Source organism: Notolepis coatsorum, assembly GCF_963971535.1.
Source record: "Notolepis coatsorum genome assembly, chromosome: 3".
Classification (NCBI taxonomy): Eukaryota; Metazoa; Chordata; class Actinopteri; order Aulopiformes; family Paralepididae; genus Notolepis; species Notolepis coatsorum.
This window is the reverse complement of record NC_140167.1, coordinates 17,676,212-17,701,383: the sequence shown is the minus strand read 5'-3', so window position 1 is coordinate 17,701,383 and position 25,172 is coordinate 17,676,212. Positions and strand designations below refer to the sequence as shown.

Here is a 25,172-nt window from a genome sequence, read left to right as displayed (position 1 = left end):
ATTACCAGCGGAAGAGTGCTGCAGAGTGCTTCCGCGTTTTCCCTGATTGGCTGCGACACGCCCCGCGGCAGCGCGGCAGCCGCAGAGCGGAGCGGCAGAGCTTGTGGCATTATGTAGCCGTAATCCCTGATGTTTTTCATTCGATGCTTAGCTCAACTGGCAGCGCTGCCGTGCTGTGGATCCTGCGGTCCGTTGTTGACAAGTTTGATTCCCTTAAATTTTTTTTATTTAATTTTTTTAACATGCATTCTTTCGCCGGTTAAGTTTAGGCATGTTAACTTTAAGCATTGTTTCGGAGTTGGTTATGGTTAAGGTTAGGCATTGTTTCGGAGTTGGTTAAGGTTAGAAGGGTTAAGTTTAGGCGCTGTTAAGGAGTTGGTTAAGGTTAGAGTTTGTCTTAGAGAATGGCAATATTCTTTCGGAGTTGGTTATGGTTAAGGTTAGGCATGGTTAAGCTTAAGGTTAGGCATTGTTTCGGAGTTGGTTAAGGTTAGAAGGGTTAAGTTTAGGCGCTGTTAAGGAGCTGGTTAAGGTTAGAGTTTGTCTTAGAGAATGGCAATAGACAGCCTATTTCCGCGCTGCAGCTCTCTCGCGCTGCCGCGGTCACATGGGCGTCATGGCCAATCAGAGAAAACGTGGAAGCACGCGACGCACTCTTCCGCTGTTAATAAGCTACACGCCTGCCGGCCAATGGAGAGCGACGTCGTCGTAGGGCGGCCATCTTGCCCCAGGCAGCTCAGCTACTGATAACATTAATGTCTATGGTGCATGTAGTATTTAAATAACCATAGATTGCTCAATTCTTTACCGATTTTCAAACGGGTTGGTTTGCTATAAACATCAAAGATGTAGTTATGATGCTGCATACGTATAATTTTTTGTTGATTTTTTTGTTGATGTTTTTTTACAAACCGCTTGAATCATAGCCACGTTAATAATGCTTGTAATAAACCAAACCGTTTGTAAATCCGTCAATATTTCAGCGAGTTATGAGTATTTTTGTCTGTGCAGATCACTCACACAAACAGAAAGGCTGACTGGGGCAAGAATTAGTATGTAATGTAGTATGTAGTATGTCATGTAGGATGTAGTATGTAATGAAGGATGTAGTATGTAATGAAGGATGTAGTATGTAGTATGTATGTTCAGTCACTGTAAATAATCAAATATTGATAAATGATGATGTATATTGTACTGTGTGATGATGACTGAAAAAATAAACTACTACTACTACTACTACTAATGTAGTATGTAGTATGTAGGATGTAGTATGTAATGAAGGATGTAGTATGTAATGAAGGATGTAGTATGTGATGTAGTAGTATGTAGGATGTAGTATGTAATGTAGTATGTAGTATGTAGGATGTAGTATGTAATGTAGGATGTAGTATGTAGTGTAGGATGTAGTATGTAATGTAGGATGCAGTATGAAGGATGAAGTATGTAATGTAGGATGTAGTATGTAATGAAGGAAAACAAAAACTCTGGGTCCGAATGGACCCGGTGTGTAACTCAGTACCAACCGTTCTCTTCCTCTCCTTCTCTGCCTCCTTCCTGAATCTGCACAGTCACCATATCATTCTACATTAAGGAGAGCAATACACTTATGAATACACTGAACTGGTTTGTGCTACTCTGTAAAGGGAGAGAGGGGGGATATATGATCCAAGTATTTGTGACTTAATTTGTTATGTTATCCTACACTTTAAGCTGACTGATATTTCCATTACCTGTACCTCTTGTATCTCTGTCTCTCCTTCTCTGCCTCCTTCCTGAGTCTGCACAGTCACCATATCATTCTACATTAAGGAGAGCAATACACTTATGAATACACTGAACATCATTATGAAACATTTCTATTAGCATTTCACCTCTTTCTTATGAACATTTTTCAACTAGTCTTAGGTCGCTTTCACACAGGGGCTGTTTGGTCCGGACTTTCGGACCAGAATTCGATGGTTTTTCGGGTTTGTGTGAATGCGTGTCGAACTCGGTTCGCGGACCAAACAGGCGAACTCTGGTCCGCCTGAAAACGTAGGTCTCGGTTCGGCTTCATCGAACCAAACGCGAACCAAATATAGGAAGTGATTATTATTACCACTGCTCGCAGCACTCACTGCAAAACAAGCACACTGCATCTAATCTCTATCTATCTATCTATCTATCTATCTATCTATCTATCTATCTATCTATCTATCTATCTATCTATCTATCTATCTATCTATCTATCTATCTATCTATCTATCTATCTATCTATCTATCTATCTATCTATCTATCTATCTATCTATCTATCTATCTATCTATCTATCTATCTATCTATCTATCTATCTATCTATCTATATATCTAACTGTGCATCTTGGGAAGAAGGAAGAAAAAACGCGGCTTATTATTATTACCGAGGCGCACGGCATTGGATCAATGGATCAATGCCACGTCAATACTATTATTACCTTACCACTGCTCGCAGCATTCATTCACTGCAAAACAACCACACTGCATCTATCTCTCTATCTATCTATCTCTCTATCTATATATCTGTGCATCTTGGGAAGAAGGAAGAAAAAACGCGGCTTATTATATTATTAATAAAACAGCTACTTGTGGGCACTCATAAAAACAACGTGGTCTACAAGTTGTTTAGCGAGAGGATGGTGGTAATGTGCTTCAATAGAACAATGGATCAATGCCATGTCAAAACTCGGCTCCGCTGATCTGGAGGGCTCCGCAGTCCACACACAGACACACACACGCACGCGCGCGCACACACGGGCTCGCAGCCACACACACATTTCCACTGTCCAATAGACAAGCGCCCTTTTCGACCGCGTGACATTGTTCAGAAGGTTCGGTGCGCTGACAGATTTCTGTGTGAACGCAGGCGAACCAAATGAAGAATGCAACCATGTTGCAACTTCACCCCCAGAACCGCACCGAGTCCACCAAAACTATATGTGAAAGCGACCTAAAGGGCGGGATCCACAAAGAATGGATTGCACGGTGCTAATTGCACCCTTACTTACAATTCATTACGACTCCCTATTTGTGTCTTAATTTGTTATGTTATCCTACACTTTAAGCTGACTGTCCGATATTTCCATTACCTGTACCTCTTGTATCTCTTTCTCTCCTTCTCTGCCTCCTTCCTGAGTCTGCACAGTCACCATATCATTCTACATTAAGGAGAGCAATACACTTATGAATACACTGAACATCATTATGAAACATTTCTATTTGCATTTCACCTCTTTCTTATGAAATTTTTTCAACTAGTCTAAGGGCGGGATCCACAAAGAATGGATTGCACAGTGCTAATTGCACCCTTACTTACAATTCATTACGACTCCCTATTTGTGTCTTAATTTGTTATGTTATCCTACACTTTAAGCTGACTGTCCGATATTTCCATTACCTGTACCTCTTGTATCTCTTTCTCTCCTTCTCTGCCTCCTTCCTGAGTCTGCACAGTCACCATATCATTCTACATTAAGGAGAGCAATACACTTATGAATACACTGAACATCATTATGAAACATTTCTATTTGCATTTCACCTCTTTCTTATGAACATTTTTCAACTAGTCTAAGGGCGGGATCCACAAAGAATGGATTGCACGGTGCTAATTGCACCCTTACTTACAATTCATTACGACTCCCTATTTGTGTCTTAATTTGTTATGTTATCCTACACTTTAAGCTGACTGTCCGATATTTCATTACCTGTACCTCTTGTATCTCTTTCTCTCCTTCTCTGCCTCCTTCCTGAGTCTGCACAGTCACCATATCATTCTACATTAAGGAGAGCAATACACTTATGAATACACTGAACATCATTATGAAACATTTCTATTTGCATTTCACCTCTTTCTTATGAACATTTTTCAACTAGTCTAAGGGCGGGATCCACAAAGAATGGATTGCACGGTGCTAATTGCACCCTTACTTACAATTCATTATGACTCCCTATTTGTGACTTAATTTGTTATGTTATCCTACACTTTAAGCTGACTGTCTGATATTTCCATTACCTGTACCTCTTGTATCTCTGTCTCTCCTTCTCTGCCTCCTTCCTGAGTCTGCACAGTCACCATATCATTCTACATTAAGGAGAGCAATACACTTATGAATACACTGAACATCATTATGAAACATTTCTATTAGCATTTCACCTCTTTCTTATGAACATTTTTCAACTAGTCTTAGGTCGCTTTCACACAGGGGCTGTTTGGTCCGGACTTTCGGACCAGAATTCGATAGTCCGGTTTTTCGGGTTTGTGTGAATGCGTGTCGAATTCGGTTCGCGGACCAAACAGGCGAACTCTGGTCCGCCTGAAAACGTAGGTCTCGGTTCGGCTTCATCGAACCAAACGCGAACCAAATATAGGAAGTGATTATTATTACCACTGCTCGCAGCACTCACTGCAAAACAAGCACACTGCATCTAATCTATCTATCTATCTATCTATCTATCTATCTATCTATCTATCTATCTATCTATCTATCTATCTATCTATCTATCTATCTATCTATCTATCTATCTATCTATCTATCTATCTATCTATCTATCTATCTATCTATCTATATATCTAACTGTGCATCTTGGGAAGAAGGAAGAAAAAACGCGGCTTATTATTATTACCGAGGCGCACGGCATTGGATCAATGGATCAATGCCACGTCAATACTATTATTACCTTACCACTGCTCGCAGCATTCATTCACTGCAAAACAACCACACTGCATCTATCTCTCTATCTATCTATCTCTCTATCTATATATCTGTGCATCTTGGGAAGAAGGAAGAAAAAACGCGGCTTATTATATTATTAATAAAACAGCTACTTGTGGGCACTCATAAAAACAACGTGGTCTACAAGTTGTTTAGCGAGAGGATGGTGGTAATGTGCTTCAATAGAACAATGGATCAATGCCATGTCAAAACTCGGCTCCGCTGATCTGGAGGGCTCCGCAGTCCACACACAGACACACACACGCACGCGCGCGCACACACGGGCTCGCAGCCACACACACATTTCCACTGTCCAATAGACAAGCGCCCTTTTCGACCGCGTGACATTGTTCAGAAGGTTCGGTGCGCTGACAGATTTCTGTGTGAACGCAGGCGAACCAAATGAAGAATGCAACCATGTTGCAACTTCACCCCCAGAACCGCACCGAGTCCACCAAAACTATATGTGAAAGCGACCTAAAGGGCGGGATCCACAAAGAATGGATTGCACGGTGCTAATTGCACCCTTACTTACAATTCATTACGACTCCCTATTTGTGTCTTAATTTGTTATGTTATCCTACACTTTAAGCTGACTGTCCGATATTTCCATTACCTGTACCTCTTGTATCTCTTTCTCTCCTTCTCTGCCTCCTTCCTGAGTCTGCACAGTCACCATATCATTCTACATTAAGGAGAGCAATACACTTATGAATACACTGAACATCATTATGAAACATTTCTATTTGCATTTCACCTCTTTCTTATGAAATTTTTTCAACTAGTCTAAGGGCGGGATCCACAAAGAATGGATTGCACGGTGCTAATTGCACCCTTACTTACAATTCATTACGACTCCCTATTTGTGTCTTAATTTGTTATGTTATCCTACACTTTAAGCTGACTGTCCGATATTTCCATTACCTGTACCTCTTGTATCTCTTTCTCTCCTTCTCTGCCTCCTTCCTGAGTCTGCACAGTCACCATATCATTCTACATTAAGGAGAGCAATACACTTATGAATACACTGAACATCATTATGAAACATTTCTATTTGCATTTCACCTCTTTCTTATGAACATTTTTCAACTAGTCTAAGGGCGGGATCCACAAAGAATGGATTGCACGGTGTTAATTGCACCCTTACTTACAATTCATTATGAATTGAAAATGAGGGACCCTGATGTAAACAAGACAAACGTCTTTCTCTGGTCTGCAAGCCCTTAACAATTGTGTGTATTGAGCTGTACTGTATTGTACCCATTCTGCAATCTGTTAATACAATATTCAATCAATCAATCAATCTCCATAAACACTCGGGCCGAGTCGCGCAGCGCTTCCAGGCACCAAACACAAGTATAATCAGAAGCGTGTGCGCAGCGTGTCCGTGTGCGCGTCACTTTCCGAGTATGCTAGTGCCTTTAGCGCTCCCGGGCGGCAAGCGTTTTTTGGCGGAGCGTTCCCAGCGCCGAAAGTTGAAAATAGTTCAACTTTTGGAGAGGAGCGCCGCTCATCAATGTAACTTTTTTCGACCGACCAATCAACATCGAGCAAGTGGCGGAGTCGCGAGATGCTCTGGAAACGCTCTGGGCATGCATATTTTTGCTTTTCAAAGCGGTCTGCCTTGAAAAAAAGGCTTTTAGTGGACACATAGCCTTAAGGGACAGGACAGCCAATGTAACGTCCATAACGTTTTCCAGGAAAAGTTGTCATAAAACATGCATCTGGAATGCAATGTCAACCAAACTTCCTAAGCAAAGCTAACTTTTATAAAGATGACATATTAGCAACAATTAGTCATTCTGGTCTTATTTTTTGTATTCTTTACAACTGTTATGGACATTACCGTGAGGACGTTACATTGTGAATGTGTGTTGTTAAGTCCGATTATGACCCCTTTGTTTGATTTAAATCAGAAGTATTTTATGACTCCTTGTTTGATTAAAATCCAACGTATTTCCAGACATAACTTTTTTACAGATTGTTGTGTCTAGGCAGAGGAATGTCCACGTTAGCCTACTGCTAATCGGCTGCGCAGCCTACACGTGTATTTGTTATTGTTTTGCAGAGTATCGTGACAACTCTACTGCTGATCGGATGATTGGGCGGATGAACTATCTGCGAAGATGGGCTGTACAGGACCCCCCACGATTGACCAATGGGTGTGTCGTAAATTAAATTGATCAAAATGACCCGTATAAGCATTACAGGAGGGATTAAAATCATCTAGCGGTTTCTGGAAAAGGCCACAGGAGAATTCAGTCAAAAGCTAATAGTGCAACCCTTCACCCTTCACCTAGCAGCTATAGGAAAAAGCCCAGAGTGCCATAAAAATAAGAACAGATCAAATGGCAAACAGATGACACATCTTCCTCCACAACGAACAGGGATGGTGCGCCAAATAACTAAACTTTTAAGTCAAGAAGTGACGGCCTGAAGGCCAACATCCGAGTTCTGTTTACTTTAGCTAAGCAGACCAAACAGGCCATTCTGTGATACCCACTGTTAGGTTGAATGGGTACTATATTTCCATCTGTATGAGGGTCGCATTCAGGGACACTTGGGTAAATCATTCTAAAAGGAAACTAGTTCATATCCCCTCTGTAAGGTCACCTTGTAACGCTGTTTCGCAAGACCCAAATCACTGAGAGGGGAGACCTTCTAGCCAATAGGAAAGCAGGCTCTCTGGGGTGACGGCACTGGATGGCGCAAGGGCTGGGGGGGGTTCTCTCTTCTCTATAAAACCTACAGGTTGAATGATGGAGGTGAGACAGAGAGACAGAGACACGGAGACACCGAGACGCAGAGAGACACGCAGAGAGAACGGAGAAGCAGAGACGGAGAATCCACCCCACCAGTTCGAGAATAAGAGACGCCACTAAGAAGCCCTCCGGGAAAAGCTGATTAGAGATAGAAAATAATTGATGCTGTGAACCAGATAATTTAAGCTGTTGGATAGTCCAATAAAACAACGGTCAGAACCGTTTTCACCCGCAGCGCTGTCTCCGCCTCCACGTGATTTTCCAAAGGACCACATTTGAATGAACTGTTACTTTAACGGGAAACACAACGAGCAGAGTAAGCTATTCCACTATACATTAGAGAAAGATCATATAGCTATAACATAGAATCATTGAGAAGATACATTAATCTGGCGCCGTGACTACCGGTCTGTACATCCGAACGGGACCCAGGACAAGGACAACAGAACTTCAAAAACTCTCAGAGCAGAGCAGCGACGCCTGACTACACCATCCTCGAGCAACAACAACCAGCAGAGGCCAAACGGTGAGTTGAAGATGTGTCTGTATTGTCGGGGTTTGTTTGGGCAGATTTCGAACAGGGGTAGAGAATGGTTGCATTGGCGCGATCGAATTAAACGATTGAGCGCACAGCCGTATCGGCACTAATGAAATGAAGGGGATTGGCGCGATCGGGTTGGACAATAAAATAGTTCAGGTCGCGCACTGCTGAGGGGCTAGAGGATTGCGCCAGGTTAGGCGACAGATACTCTTGTTTAGAATCGTAGGTTCGAATGCAATGACAATAACTGGAGACGTCTGGTTTGTACGTTGCTAAAGACAAATCGACGTCGTACGAATCCGTTTAGTTCTTACGGAACAAGAGCTCTGGAGCGCGTAAGGTAGTCCTCTTAAACCTCGGAAAAATTAGCACTTGTGCACTGGGGGGTTATAAAGATCTGCGCTTATGTTCGAACTAAAAAACTGCACTTAGAAGCGATGAGGCATTATATAAGGACTTTAGTATGTAACAATGTATATATGTTGTTTAGATGAAATAGGATGACACATGTATGGTATCATGGCTATAATCAAACGTACGTCATCATAACGCTAAACGTCGCGGATTACTATATTACAACCAATACGGAATAAAGCCGTTTTATACCCGGGAAGCTACTGCTATACAAAGCAGGGCTAATACATGCTAAGCTACGTTGCAAGCTAACGGGGAATGCTGGGGGTTACTAATGTTTAGTACGACTGTTGTGTTGAGATGACGGAACTTATAGCTTCATCCATGGTGGCTGAAAAAGGCTACCAAATGATGCTACATGATGTGCAAGGTTGACCAGTGCTAAGAATGATTATGTTGCTGAATGGAAGTATGAGTGTAACTGTGTGGATGAGAGAGGATGTGTGTGAATGAGTCTGCTAGAGGTTATGGAGTGGATGCCGGTATTTTTTGTATTATTATGAACCAGCTGGTGGCCAAGGCTGCAACGGAGAAACCACACCCCTGTCCTGCCAGCATTAGCTGGCGCGACGGGACTAGCGTGTGGACGCTGTGTTGCGTTTTCGAGTGAATTGAATGAATGACATGTGAGATGGAACCTAGGAGATGTGTAATGTGCGTTGAAATTTTTCAAATCGGGGCTGTAGAAGTTTAAAAGTAATGTAGTAAAGATCAAAGAAAACGGGGATTTTAGAGCTGGTGACGTCATAGGGAGCGTCGGAGCTTGGGGTGCGTTAGATTTGTAATACGGGGCTAGATCGGGAGCGTTATATTTAAAATACGGAGCCGGCCGGGGCCGGACGGGCGTACAAACGAGAAAATGATACTGTAAGGTTTATGAACGAATGCTTAATAAATTTAAAATTATGTTATAAAGTATGACTGGGTTGTGCAAAACGTCGCGATGTGTTGTGCTGCTCAAATCAACAGGATGGTGGGCCGTATAGGAAACGCTATTGTAAGGGGCTAGGCTAAGCTAACTAGCCGTGCTAGGCTGATCGAGCGATAGCAACATTGAGCTAAGCTAAACGGTATTAAGCTAATGGTGTTGGCAGTGGACAGCTAACTATGCTAAAAATGCTAAGCTAACTATGCTAAAAATGCTAAGCTAACTATGCTAACATGCTAAAGCTACCTGTGCTAACAATGTTGCATGCTGGGAGTCTCGGGGAATATCGCGTGATGCTATTTTGGCTGGCAGCGGGACCTTGTGTGTGTAAACGTGACGTAAGCCTGTGGCGACGTCTCGCGGGAAGCCATCCTTAATGCCGGACTACGATTCGGTACAGAGAATTCTGGGAATTGGGGTTCATGTTGTGTGAGCACGTCGGCTGACGTCATGGGAGGAGTGGCTGCGTGATGACGCACTGTGGGGCAATGGGGTTGCGAATAGAGACAGCAGGGGGCAGTGTTGTCTTTGAAATGGATACACCTCTGCTGTTGCTTGGCCCCTCTCTCCCTAGGTTGCCCCCCTACATCCCTCTCTCTCCCTCCCTTGCCCCCCTCCCTTCCTCCATCCCTCCCTCGCCCCCCCTCCCTCCCATACCCCCTCCCTCACCTCCCTCCCTCCCATACCCCCTCCCTCATCTCACTCCCTCCCTCCCTCCCTCTCTCTCTCTCTCTCTCTCTCCCTCCCTCCCTCCCTCTCTCTCCCTCTCTCTCTCTCTCCCTCTCTCCCTCTCTCTCCCTCCCTCCCTCCCTCCCCCCTCCCTCCCTACCTCCCTCCCTCCCTCCCTCCCTCTCCCCCCTCCCTCCCTACCTCCCTCCCTCCCTCCCTCCCTCTCCCTCCCTCCCTCCCTCCCTCCCGCTCTCTCTCTCTCCCTCCCTCCCTCCCTCCCTCCCTCCCTCTCTCTCTCTCTCTCTCCCTCCCTCCCTCCCTCCCTCCCTCCCTCTCTCTCTCTCTCTCCCTCCCTCCCTCCCTCCCTCTCTCTCTCTCTCTCTCCCTCCCTCCCTCCCTCCCTCCCTCCCTCCTTCCCTCTCTCTCTCTCTCCCTCCCTCCCTCCCTCTCTCTCTCTCTCTCTCTCCCCCTCCCTCCCTCCCTCCCTCCCTCTCCTCTCCTCTCCTCTCCTCTCCTCTCTCTCCCTCCCTCACCTCCTTTTCTTCCTCCATCCCTCCCTCCCATTTTCACTCCCTCCCTCCTTTATTCCCCTTTTATGGCTAAAATGGTATAGTATATGAGAAGATACTAGAAGTTTCATCAGGGCCCCCCCTCTCCACTGTAGTCTTCCCTATAGGGTATGCCCCCTCCTGCGCTATTATAATGGGTGCCATCCTGCATTATCACAGTGTGCCCCCTCCTGCGCTATTAGAATGGGTGCCATCCTGCATTATCATAGTGTGTGCCCCCTTCCCCTCCCCCCTTCCATCCATCCTGCACTATCATAGTGGGTACCATATTCCATTCCATCCTTCCATCTCTAATATGGTGTGAGCTCCCTGTGGTGCAGCTCCTTCCTTGGAATACTTCCTTTCTTTCATAGTCTCTCCCTTCATAGCTTCTATGGTGTGTGCCCCCCTCCCCAATGTAGGACTTCTGCTACGGGGTGTGTACATCTCCCTCTGTACCATAGTGTGTGCCCCCCCCCCCCCGTACCGGTGTAGTACTCATTCCCTCCACATCCCTCTCTATTCACGGTGTATTTTGCCTTTGCTTTCTTTCCAGTTTCTAAAAAAAAAAAAAAATAATATAAAAATAAAAATAAAATAAAATGATAAGGCATAGAGATAAATTGAACTGTTAAGGTTGACTAATGCATGACTAATCTGACCAGTTAAAGATGGTGAAAGGCCAGACGGTGGAACGGCGGTCTGCACCACAGGGCTGGTTCGCAAGGGCGATCGCAAGATTGAGGGGAACCAATGCGCCGACTGCATCATCACCAGTGTCTCGTGGTGCTCAGGTCCGGTCAAAGAGGCTTATGAGGGAGCTTCAGGAGATCAGACGACTGGGAGGCGGTTTTATTACGGTGGAGTTGGTTGAGGACAATCTCTTTAACTGGGAAGTTCGGTTGTTTCAAGTAGATGTGGACTCTCTGTTGTGGCAGGACATGAAAGAAACGGGGACGGAGTTCATATTACTGAGTGTCTCTTTCCCTGAAAATTTCCCATTCTCTCCGCCTTTCATGCGGGTGCTCGCCCCGAATTTAGAGCAGGGGTACGTGAGTAAGGGTGGGGTCATATGTATGGAGCTGTTGACGCCGCGTGGTTGGTCTAGCGCGTACACCATGGAGGCTGTCGTGAGGCAGTTTGCCACTAGCCTAGTGATGGGACAGAGTCGCATGGTTAGAGGGGAGGAAGAGGCAAATGGGGTATCTTTCAGCCAGAAGGAAGCGGAGGCTGCCTTTGAGACCCTGTTGGAAAACCATGACAGGTTTGGCTGGCGGTCTCCACCAAAATCGGAAGGTTAGGGGACGCCGCCTACCTCCCTTTAGAGATGGACTATGGTTTCGTGTTATTGTGTGTATAGTATTGTTGTTTCGGCCCCCCTCGTCTAAATCTTTTTTCCTCCCTCCCTCCCCTCCTTTCCTAGCTCCTTTCCTAGGTACATCACTCCCTCCCTAGTAGTACACTCCCGCTCTAGACATTCACTCCCTCCCTAGGCTGTTTTTCCTTAAAATTCCTCCCTTCCTGTCTAGTCTGACATACTCTAGTCTTCCCTGGACTCCTCTCCCCTAGGGACTCGTATATGCTCCCTCCCTCCCGGGCCCCTCCCAGGTGTTTCCCTCCCTCACTGTCACTCCTTGCGTGTGTGTCCCCCTCCCCGGCCCGGCAACACCCTCCCACCCCCTCTCTTCCGCTCTCCTGTTAGATAATATTGGAGGGTTGGTTAGGGGTGGGGTGGGACGTGTTTGTGTATTGTATAAATAAGGGTGTTGTTGTAAGGGGTGTTGTTAATTATTGTTTGTGGGGCGTTGCAGGGAGAGTAGGAAACGCGCGGCAGGAGGAGGGAGGCAGGGATAACGCAGAGGAGTGCAGGCCGGTCCAAGGATGTTTGGTTTGTCAAGGCGTGCGGAGTGCGTGTTGGTGATGGGCACTCTGGTAACGGTTTTCATATTAATGGCGGCAGGGGTTTTGTTTTATTTTTGGCCCCAGGTACCGGAACTTATAAATATAGACGTGGACAAGCGGGCGTTGCAGGAGCCTCACGCAAATAAATTTATAAAAATAGCAAGGGAGGTGGCGAAAAGTGCGAATAAGACTGATTGTTATGTGTGCGGCCTAGCACCGGAGTCTGCTGCAGCCGGTTTACCGCTTATGGCCCACCCAGTCACTGAGTGTCATAACTCTGTGTTGAGGGGATTTAATTTGCCTTTCCTATGTAAGGGAGTGAGTGAGGGGAGGATGGAGGCGTATCATAAGACGGGGCGGTTGCTAGGGGGTGAGACGGGGCAGGCTAGGTTGGATGTTAGGCCTATTCCGGTGGCAGTTAGGCCGGAGGAGTTTACAAGATGTGAGGACGGCGAGAATGGTGTGTATGTGGGCACGCTGGGAAATTGTGTAGGGGGGGTGAGCCTGGGGGCTGCAAAGGTGGCTGCACGGGCTCCCCCAGGTACGTATTGGATTTGTGGTGAGAATGCGTATGCAGCGTTGCCAGCGGGTTGGAAAGGAAGATGTGCGTTGGGGTATCTGGTGCCGGCAATGAGGGTAACGGATGTCTTGCCGACGCACCCTGGGGCGAGGAAGACGCGGGCTGCGACTCATGCGAATCGTTTTTTCAGGGTGGCGCTTCCTGCGTATGGGACGTATGCTAATATGAAGGAGATTGATCGTTTGGCTGCATTATTTGAGGACATGGCGGCCACAACAACAGAGGGGTTTAGCCTAGAAAATGAGGAGATGCGGTCGTTGAGATTAATGGAGATGCAGACAAGGGCGGCAATGGATTTCTTGTTGGCAGCTTCGGGGGGTACGTGTGCGTTGATTGGTCAGGAATGCTGCACATATGTGCCCGCAAATGATGAGATAGGGATGCCGGACGTGATAGCACATTTGAGGAACATTACGAGGGATCTCCATGACTCTCGGGTGAGTTCGTGGGAGGATTGGGGTCAGGAGCAGTTGGGGTATATAGGTTGGGTGATAGTTAAATACGTTCTCTATGCAGTGGTGATATTTGTGGTATTGGTTGTGTGTGTGTCGGTGATTAGAGCATGCTTTGGGTGTCTGATTAGGACTCTCTGCGCAGCCGGTCCGGCGGTGGAGAAGTCACTCCGCTCGGCTGCACCTGTTATGACTAAGATAATGGCGGTAGAGGAGGATGACGAAGGGGGCCGAGCGGAGGTGGGCGTTCCGTTGGTGCCGAGGTACCATGAGTACGCCCTGTCTGTCATTTTTTGATCTGGACTGCTGGACAGTCTGGGTCGATGGGTGGGGGATGGGGTGTGCAGGGGGGTATGGTGCTGGGGGGACGTGCCTGGGGATATTATAAAAGTAATGTTGTTTTTGTGAATGAGTTTTTGTTTCCATAGTAGGTACACGGAGAAGGAATGGGTTGAGAGTTGTTAGGTCCCTGGGGTCTGGTGCTGAGTCTGTACGGTTATGCATGACCGTTTAGCAGGGCACTGGGCTTCCTGGGGTTAGTGACAAGGTGGGGTGCCTGGGCGTTAACTACCTTGTACCTGTGGTGAGGTTATCCTGTCCTCTGTGGGGAGTCTGTAATGGACGCTTCGGAAAACGGAGGGTGGGGCCTCGCGGCGTGCAGGGAGTGATGTCGGAAGGTGCGTAAAAACAAATGTTAGTGGACACGTGTCTGAGGAGGACAAGTGTCCACTGGGGGGAAGTAGTATTGAAAAATGGAAACATGATGATTGAATGAAATGTGTAATCAAGATGGTGACACTAATCAAAAAATTTGTGATTTTCGAGGTGAAACAGAATATTGGAGCGGGACCACGGGGAAAACATCGGAAAGCGGAAATTCAACGAAGGAGGGATCAACATAGAAGCGGAAATAAGGGAGTAGACACCGGAAACGCAAACACCACTGTCAATCACAACATCTCTCAAAAATTTGAAAAGATTGTATGAATTAAGTAAAGGATTATTCATACTGTTGATAAAAAATCTCTCAAAAATTAGATGTGGTATGAATATTAGATAGAAGATATATTCATACTGAAAAAACGGAGTAAAGTGAAATTCCAGTTGAAAAATTTAAAAGAACTGTTGTATTTTGTGCTCTATTTTTCAGCAGTTCTGCCAGGCAACGAGGGCACCGCAAGTCAGGTAAGACTACAGATCACCAGTGAAAAGGGAAAGAAGAGAATAGACAGGGCTACAAGTACCGTTAGCGGTTGTTCGAGTAGGAGATAGTCACAAAAAGCATAGACACCTACACTTAGACAGGGAATACAAAGATCACTCTTGCCTGCTACCATTTTTTAAAATAAAATAAGACACAGAAAGAGGAATTAAAAACCTCTAGTACATGAGAAGAAGAAACGCATATAGAAAAATGACAACGGAGGCAAATAAAGATGTGAGTACACCAATTGGTTGGATGGAGGATAACCCGATACAAGTGCTTGCTAAAAATAATCCTTACACCGAGGACAATCCTTACTATGTGGAAAGACTTATTGAATTATCAGAGAAATGGAATAAAAGATGGCCACATATCACCAAACCCTGGCCTATTGAGGGCTCTTTTGATTTAGAAATAATATCAGATCTGAATGCTCTAATTAGGACATATAGAACGGAAGAGGAAAAAGTGGGAAAGCTGACAAAGAGAGGGAAAAAACGCATGTTAGAAATGGACACCTTATCAAAATTCGCTCGGGAAGCTGAGAGAAGGAAGAGTATGGTTGAGGACAGTTTGACTGTCAATAAGGAGGCCCTGCCGACAGAGGAGCTAGCTCCCATTCTGATCACTCCCCTGGCCCCTAAAAGGACAATAGTCATCTCCCAAAAAGCACCTGAGGTAATTATAGCACCTCCACCATATGCCAGCAGGAATAAGGAACCAATCTACCCTATCCTGCCTATGATAGACATGGATAGCCAATACGAGATAACCAACAATAGTGGCCGTAGAACAGAGATGGGACGGGCAGTGACAACAATCACCCTAACGCCTGAAGCAGACGAAACAGAGGGGGAGAGAAGAAGGGAGCGAGACGTTCAGTCCCACAGTATTCCTTATCCCAGGGCGGCGGAGAGATATCGAGACGAGGAGAGATATCGAGACGAAAAGAGACACCGATGCAAACATGTACCGCTCAATGCCGCACAGAAAGAAATTCTCTGGGCGGAAGGAGAGGGACGCCGAAGCGATGACATCAGGGCTTGGGATGACCAAATAGAAAGTCTATACGATAGAGATCTCAGCCCCAGAAGAGACTATCCCCGGGAGAGGTCAAGACAAGCTCCCAGCTATCGCCGGTCCACTTCCCCCGAAGCCCGCGAAGACTGGGAAGACACAGAGGACGAGGACCAGACATGGGAGCCCCAGACCAAGTATCAGGAGAAAGACAGAGAACGAGAGGAAGAGGAGAGAAGGGAGAGACTCATCAAAGTAGTGACGCCGAAGACCTTACCTGCTCCAAGATACTCTTCAACACTCTCCGTGCCCTCACCTTCCCTCGAAGGAAGCAATCGGCGGATGAAACTGACGGCTACCATGGAGGAATTAAAGCGACGACATCATGGGATGAGTAAGGAAAACCGAGAGCTGGAAGCACAGATACAGGCCTACCAAGAGGCAAAAGACACTGATTCCGAGGGATACCAAGCAATCGGCGAACGCTGGAGAAGGGGCACCGACGCACGAACAGAATTGGAAGACCAAATGAGAGAAGCAAGAGATGAAATCAAAGTGTTGAAAAAGGCGGAAGAAAAAAGAGTGACCAGATCCAGTACCCGAGAGCCTACGGTCAACATACAACCCTTGATGATAAGACATCAGGGATTGGAGTACCAGCCATGGAATGCTTCAGACATGTCCCAAATATCGGAGAAGTTGCCCTCCCTCCAGAATGGGGCTTTTCCATGGATTGCCAAGCTGGAGGAAATAATGGTAGGCCAACAGCTGGCTATCGGCGATGTCAAGCGACTACTCTCTCACAAAGTAGGAGTCGCTGGCATGGAAGAACTACTAACCAAGGCTGCCATGGTGCGGTATGTAGTGTCTGGAGCCCACGACCAGGACCTCTTCGCCGCTCACCGAGGAGCACTGTGGCGGGTCCTGCGAGAGACCTATCACACCCTGATGCATCCAGATAAGATCCACATTGGTGCGTTGGGACCTGATACCCCCCCCAGAGAGTATGTGGCACAAGCCTACGCCACCTGGAGAGACATGACCGGCCAAGACCCTGCACAAAATCCAATGGGAGAGGCGATGCTAAGAGAGAAAATACAGAAGGGCCTCTCCAATGAGGTGAGACAGAAATTGAACGAAGTGGTGTGCCTGGGAAGCCTTCCGTTAAATGCATACCTGGAGAACGTGAGCCATCAAGTGGAGCTGCACAGGAAGAAGGAACAACAGGCCAAAGACAAAGAAACGGCAAGTCAGCGAAAGCTCATGTACCAACAGCCGGTCGAGGCAGTCAAGATGGTAGAGTACCTCCAAGCCCTGGTACAAGCCACACCACCCAGAGCCGAGACGGGGAATAGTGGACAACTGAACAACCAGGAAACAGCACAGCCCACAAAACAGGAAGCACCGGCACCCATACAACAACAGAATCAGCGGGGATCGAACTGGCAGCCCCGAGGAGGGAATGGACGTCCAAGAGGAGGATCGTCTGGATGGCCGGCATCGGTTGAGTGCTGGCCTTGTGGAGAACTCGGCCATCTTGCCCGATACTGTGACAAAGGGTGGCTAGCCAGCCCCAGGGGTCGAGGAAATAACAGAGGAGGTGGCCGAGGAAGAAACGGCCGACTCCAGGATCAGTGGTACGGACCGAACCAATACCAGACCCAAAACCAATACCAGACCCAAGACCAAGGCCAGACCCAAGACCAGAACCAGCAACAGAACATGGGCCCAGTAAATCCATCCAGGGGGCCGGAACAGATGTTCTGACGAGGCCCAGATAGTTCAATGGGGGGGTGCCAGCTGTCATTGTCACACTTAAGGGAGGAACCAATAGTGCACGTAGCGGTGAATAATAAATCTGTCAGGATGATGGCAGACACCGGGGCGGCGTACACTGTGGTCCAACTTAAAGATGCGACACACCTGCCCATGTCCGGTCGATATGTACGGACCATTGGATTTGAGGGAATAAAAAAGCTGATTCCAGTGACAGAACCTGTCACCCTGAAGTACAGAGGCAAAGAGGCGACTGTTTCCATCTTGGTCTCCGACACCGCACCCATCGGCTTACTGGGCAGGGACGGCCTTGGTATGCTGGGGATGAACATTCTATGCACGCCTGATGGTTGTGTAATCGACGTCCCAGAAGACCAATACTATCAAATGATGCAAAGGACGGACCCCCGACCACCGGAAGTATACTGGTTGGGGAACCTAAGCCAGGAGTTGCTCGGACCAGCGTTGGAATGGGAGACCTTCATCACCGCCAATATGCCATCGGCGAGGAACCCAGAGACACCATACCACTGCACTCTACAATACTATAAAGATGCGGATGAAAGACAAGCCGAGGAGTGGATGAGAAATCAACCAGAGGAGGTGCAGCTCAACGCCACCAGCATAGTGATGGGTCCCCAAGGAGCAGCAATACGGCTTGCACGAAGCAACTATCTACAAAAGGAACACGAGATCACAGACAGCGTTCCCCACGTGACGCTAAAAGTGACCGACTCGTGCGACCAACAACACATCGGAAGGATGATGAAAGAGGCAGAAGGAATAAAGTTCGAACAGACGACGGAGAACCGACTCATATGGATAAGCCCGGACAAACGGTTCGTCAAGATAATGATTCAAGGCACAGGGATGGGACGTCCCCAGACGGTGCAGCTGTCACAGGAGACAGTAGAAGAAACCCCCCAGAAATTGAGCCTCCAGGAGGAGATGATGGGGGCCATACCAGAAGTGCTGTGGTCGAAACATAGCACCGACATTGGACTGATCAAATCTGCTCAACCAGTGAGGGTGGAGCTTAGACCAGGAGCAACCCTGCCCTGGAAAAGTCAGTACCCACTGAAGGAAAAAGCGGTGGCCGGAATCGAGCCACAAATCAAAGGACTTCTAGAAGCCGGGGTACTACGAAAGACAAAGAGCCCCAAGAGCAACACGCCGTTGCTGCCAGTGGAGAAACCTGACACCTCGTACCGTCTGGTACACGACTTGAGGGCCGTCAATGAGGTTTTAATTGACTATCCCGCCGATGTCCCAGATCCCCACACACTACTGACATTCATCCCGCCGCAAGCTGAGTATTTTACGGTTATAGATTTGTGTAGCGCCTATTTTAGCGTACCTTTGAGCAAAGAGTGCCAGCATTTTTTTGGTTTTACCTATAAGAATGAGCATTATGAGTACACTAGGCTCCCACAGGGATTAAAGCATTCCCCACACATCTTTAACAAGATCTTGAGAGAGGATCTGGACGGGTTAGACCTGAGATTGAAATCCAGAGTCATTCAGTATATGGACGATATTATCTTGTGTGCCGACAATCAGACAACATGTCACAAGGAATCTATCGAACTATTGCAACTACTAGCAGAGAAGGGACACAAGGTGTCTTTGAAAAAATTGCAGTACTGTCAACCTAAAGTAGCATATCTAGGTCAAACGATTTCAAAAGGCCACCGAGCTATTACAGAGGAACATTTGGTGGCTATTAAGAAAGCTCCAAAGCCAGTGACTGTAAGACAGATGATGATGTTTTTGGGAATCGTCGGGTATAGTTCCACTTGGGTGGAGAATTATACAGAACTAGTAGGGCCTTTAAGAGCTATGATAAAAGTTTGCGGAAATGATAAATTGAGTGCTAAAGTAACCTGGACTGAGGAGGGCCTGAGGGCATTTGAGACCATAAAGACCCGTATGTTAGCTGCCCCGGCCTTGACTTTGCCTGATTATACCAAGCAGTTCATACTGTATGTCTCTTCCTCTTCAGATCAGAGGTATGCATGCGCAGTACTGGCACAAAACACCGGAGTGGGGATCCATCCACAACCAATAGGATACTACTCCATCGCCTATTCAGAGGTGGAAATGGGAATGCCTCCGTGCTACCGAGATTGCGCCGGAGTCTTCCTGATGTACGAGAAAGCTGCAAGTATCATGATGGGGTATCCAGTCAATATTATGGTAGGACATGCGATCCAAAATTTGTTGGAATCTGGTAAATCTGCACTAACGATACCCCGTCTGAAAAATTATTACAGGATTTTGGAACAGGAAGATGTTACTTTGACTAGGTGTTCCATAGTGAACCCAGCGCAGACCCTTCCTAAGCCTGAGGATGGAGAACCTCACGACTGTGTGGCGGCAGCTGAGAGGTACTCCAGGCTTAGAGCTGACTTGCAGGCTTTCCCGTTTAGCAGTCCTGATTTGGAACTATGGACAGACGGCTCATGTTACAGAGTTGGAGAGGACCTAAAAGCAGGTTACTCTGTAGTAAAATCACAAGGTGATGGGTTTGTCGTAGCAAAGGCCGAAGCCTTGACACAACCCTGTTCAGCTCAGCTGGCGGAACTAGTCGCTCTGACTGAAGCGTGCAAAATGGCAGAAGGCAAGAGCTGTAATATCTACACGGATAGTAGCTACGCACAGAATATCAGTTTTCTCTACGGAGCGGTGTGGAAAGGGCGAGGTTTTAAGAGAGCAGATGGTACCGCCATAAGACACTGTAGTCAGATAACCGATTTGTTGGAAGCAATAATGAAACCCAAACGAATTGCGATTATCAAATGTGCTGCCCATCAGTCTGATGAGTCTAAGGTGACCAGAGGTAACAACATGGCAGATGTCGCTGCCAAGCAAGTGACAGGTGCGGACAGAGCAGGTAAGGTATTGGTTATCACACATGAGGTGGAGTTGGAAGATAAGATTACTTACAAAGATGTTTTGACCTTTCAGGAAGAGGCGAGTCAGGTGGAGAGAAATCTCTGGTCAGCAAGGGGGGCTAGTAGAGATGGGACAGGTTTGTGGCGGAACCATGAGGGACTTGTGGTTGCACCAACTGGCCTGGTCGGACTGCTGATCCAAACTGCGCATGAGTTCTGTCATGCCCACCGGAGAGAGGTGAGTAGGAAAATTGAGGAGTATGGGTTTTGGGCGCCAAACCTGCTACGGCAGATTGATTGTGTAATAAGTAGATGTGCAATTTGCTTGAAGAACAATGCACGCAGAGGGATCGTTGTGTCTCCGGGACACATCCCCACCCCAAATGGCCCAATGAGAGAACTTGTGATTGACTATGTAGACATGATAAAACCGATTAACCAAAAAAGGTACATTCTTGTCGTGGTGTGTCGATTTTCAAAGTGGGTGGAGGCTTGCGCGACTAAACATAAGGATGCTGCCTCAGTGGCTAAGTTCTTATGCCGTGAGGTAGTAAGCCGTTACGGAATTCCAGATAAAATCTGCAGTGATAATGGAAAAGAATTTGTGGACAAAACTGTACGTTTAGTACTCCAACAGATGGGGATAAAACAGCGTTTCGGGTCCGTTTACCACCCTCAGAGCCAGGGGGCTGTGGAACGCATGAACGGGGTACTTAAGAACAAATTGGTTAAGATCTGTCAACACACCGGTCTAAACTGGCTGAGCGCGTTACCGTTAGCATTAATGGCTTGTAGATCTAGCGAGATCCGGGGCCTGCGTTTAACTCCGCACGAAATGTTGTTTGGCCGATGTATGGTTGTGCCCGGATTGCGCGCAGCAGGAAAAGGTCCGAGTTTGGATATTCTAGACCACGAGATGCGTGAGTACGTGAAGTACATGTCAAAGCTCCACGGGGCAATCTATGATTATGTCTCTAGTAAACGAGAGACAGAGGAGGAGGAGGATAGGCGGAATGTTCCCCAGATAGTACCAGGGGACTACGTTTATGTTAAAGTGTTCAGACGCAAGTGGTATGGCGCGCGGCGGGAAGGACCGTACGAGGTCGTAAGAGCTACGGAAAGAGCGCTACAGGTAAAAGGATCTTCAATGTGGTTTCACCTTTCGCATTGCGTAAAAGCCCTGCAAGATGGGCAAGAATTGGAATCCGAACCCCTGTTCATTGATCAAGAACAGGAGGAAAGGCACGACGAAGGGGAGAATGAAGACGATTATGGGGAGCCAGACAGAGGAGATCATGAATTGGAATTGGAAAATGATGATTTTTCCTCTGTGGATTTTGGCGGAGTACCAACAGCGGAACCAAGGAAGCTGGAGGAGAGAGCGATTAGCGCAAATGCAACGGAAGAGACACGGCCAAAAAGGGTTATCAATAAACCTCAGAGGTTTCAGTGAGGATAACTGGTAGAATTGCAGCTAAGAGGAAATAGACCTCAGAAGGTCTTTTGCGAAGGAGAAATTCAGTGTTTATATGTTTATGGTTTAAGTCTCCTTCGGGTTTTTATTAGAACTGTTAGTCTTATATTGGTGTGAGGTAAATCTTTTCTTGCAGAGTCCATTACACAAAATAGACATATTTGGTAATTACATGGATAATGTATAGTCTTAAATGAAATAAGCTGAGAATGGTACGATCATCTTTTTGTATAAAGAGACGGACCTAGACTGGATGTCATAATAATAACTGATAATGTGTATAACTGTGCAAGAAGAAGAGGTAAGTGGAATTTTGGGATTTTTTGGATTTTTGGATTAAAAAGAAGAAAAAAAAATTGTTTATATTTTATGGAAATATTATATCATTTTGATTTTGAAATTTACTGGTTACATAATGAGGGTAGACCCCTCAGAGAAGGGATTGTCGTAAATTAAATTGATCAAAATGACCCGTATAAGCATTACAGGAGGGATTAAAATCATCTAGCGGTTTCTGGAAAAGGCCACAGGAGAATTCAGTCAAAAGCTAATAGTGCAACCCTTCACCCTTCACCTAGCAGCTATAGGAAAAAGCCCAGAGTGCCATAAAAATAAGAACAGATCAAATGGCAAACAGATGACACATCTTCCTCCACAACGAACAGGGATGGTGCGCCAAATAACTAAACTTTTAAGTCAAGAAGTGACGGCCTGAAGGCCAACATCCGAGTTCTGTTTACTTTAGCTAAGCAGACCAAACAGGCCATTCTGTGATACCCACTGTTAGGTTGAATGGGTACTATATTTCCATCTGTATGAGGGTCGCATTCAGGGACACTTGGGTAAATCATTCTAAAAGGAAACTAGTTCATATCCCCTCTGTAAGGTCACCTTGTAACGCTGTTTCGCAAGACCCAAATCACTGAGAGGGGAGACCTTCTAGCCAATAGGAAAGCAGGCTCTCTGGGGTGACGGCACTGGATGGCGCAAGGGCTGGGGGGGGTTCTCTCTTCTCTATAAAACCTACAGGTTGAATGATGGAGGTGAGACAGAGAGACAGAGACACGGAGACACCGAGACGCAGAGAGACACGCAGAGAGAACGGAGAAGCAGAGACGGAGAATCCACCCCACCAGTTCGAGAATAAGAGACGCCACTAAGAAGCCCTCCGGGAAAAGCTGATTAGAGATAGAAAATAATTGATGCTGTGAACCAGATAATTTAAGCTGTTGGATAGTCCAATAAAACAACGGTCAGAACCGTTTTCACCCGCAGCGCTGTCTCCGCCTCCACGTGATTTTCCAAAGGACCACATTTGAATGAACTGTTACTTTAACGGGAAACACAACGAGCAGAGTAAGCTATTCCACTATACATTAGAGAAAGATCATATAGCTATAACATAGAATCATTGAGAAGATACATTAGTGCACATGCATCAGAACTTGCCATTCGTCACTCAAACCTGCAAGACGTCTCTGAGGATATTGCTCGCATCCAAGTCAAAAGGTAACGCATACTAATCGATCAGTAAAAGCAATCAAATGAGACATTGACATTTGAGAAGCTGGGGTTTTAAGTGATGATGACATCTCCATGTATTAAAAAGCATTTGTTTTAACTAGTGCTGAAAGTCAGGATAGACCGCGCTCTCAATATATGACACTGGGTGCTGAAATCCTGAGGATTATATGGAAGAAAGCAGGAGGCCGGACCAGCACTCTCAGATTTAAAAAGTTTTAATGGCAGCCTATAGAACAGACATGTTTTGGAACAGGTGTTCCTTCTTCAGTGTTAATAGGCTAGCAATGATAGCTTCTAAAGGTGGGAGCTATATACCAGGTGGGCAGGAAGTGACATCATTGAGGTGAGCCTGGGATTGCTAGTCAACTTTGACCTCCAAAGTAAGGACTTTATAATGTAATATGTTACAAACTCAAAATAAATACAAATATAGACCAGAAACTAAATAAGCCAATTGCAATATTTGCAAAAGAACAACAAAAACAGAAGGAAAAACAAGAGGGAAACATTTCACCATTCGTAAAAATAATAATAATATAATCATAATAATAAAAGTCACTTATTATAGGAAACAGGATAACACGTTTTCTTCATTCATTCCCTTTGGTTCTGTACCATTAAACAAATGAATATAGTAGCCCGTCTCCCCCTCTAGAGGGCTTGTTGACTAGCTCGAGTCCCATATTACAGAAAGTAAACAGTAAGATTGCATTTGGAGAAATAGCGAGCTACGGAACAAACGATAACCCTTTAGAAAGGACATTGTGGTGCAAGTCACTCAATTATGCATTTGAAATGTTATGTTACCAATGTTAGAAATGGTGCATATCTCCGGGAACGATGAACGTTTTTTTCGCTTACTCCTCCTCGTCTTCCTATGGCCCCTCTCACCGGCTGTTGGTGGTTCTAGAATGTTCTATTATGACATCATACTGTGCCATCACAAATGTTCTAGAATGTTCTATTATGACATCATACTGTGACATCACAGCGGAAGTTTGAGTTCCATTTGAATAATATAAATAATATGTATGGTAAGGCTGTCCCCGAAGCCTGTTTTTGGGAATCAAACTTCGTCAGGGTTTTTCGAATGGACCTTCGCTTTTAATTTTAAAAAAAGTATTAAAAAAAAAGTATTTTTTTCATTCAGTATTCAATATTGTCTGATTCAATATTAACATTCAGTATTCAATAGTGTCTGATTCAATATTAACATTCAGTATTCAAGTAGAACAGCTAGCTAGCCGTTGTGGACACTCACCTTAGGCATCTTGTTTGAGAAATACAGGCTTCAGTCTATGTGTTGTTTAGTCTGATCTGTCTGAACAGTCTTGTTTCAAAATGCACAATGAGATCTTCTGAGCGAATTGTTGAATAGATACAGAAATGTTCTAGAGAATCATGATCAGTAAGCATATCCTCTTTCATTGGTCTATGTCGACCACGCCCCCATGGTTCGGCTCCTCCCCATTGACCATTAGGCCACGCCCCCATTTGTATCTTTTGAACCGTTTGTCGTAGAGACTTGCGGGTTGTGCCATTGTACTCAGTAGGGATATCCTCATTCATTGGTCTATGTTGACCACGCCCCCATGGTTCGCCTCCTCCCCTTTTGTGTATCTTTTGAACCGTTTGTCGTAGGGACTTGCGGGTTGTTCCATTGTACTCAGTAGGGATATCCTCTTTCATTGGTCTATGTTGACCACAGGATTTGAATAAATTAAGGCTTGCAGGTGTACTGAGTTGATTGACACCTGCATG

At 46.0% G+C, this 25,172-nt stretch overlaps 1 pseudogene across 1 annotated transcript in view; it reads right to left on the bottom strand.

Moving 5' to 3' along the window:
* The window catches only part of LOC311225704 (E3 ubiquitin-protein ligase TRIM39-like), a 41,563-nt pseudogene that overhangs the window by 7,461 nt on the left and 8,930 nt on the right, over nt 1-25,172 (bottom strand). The window contains exon 3 of the transcript in view: nt 16,583-16,688. The product of the transcript in view is annotated as an E3 ubiquitin-protein ligase TRIM39-like (transcript). The remainder of the gene's footprint in view (nt 1-16,582; nt 16,689-25,172) is intronic.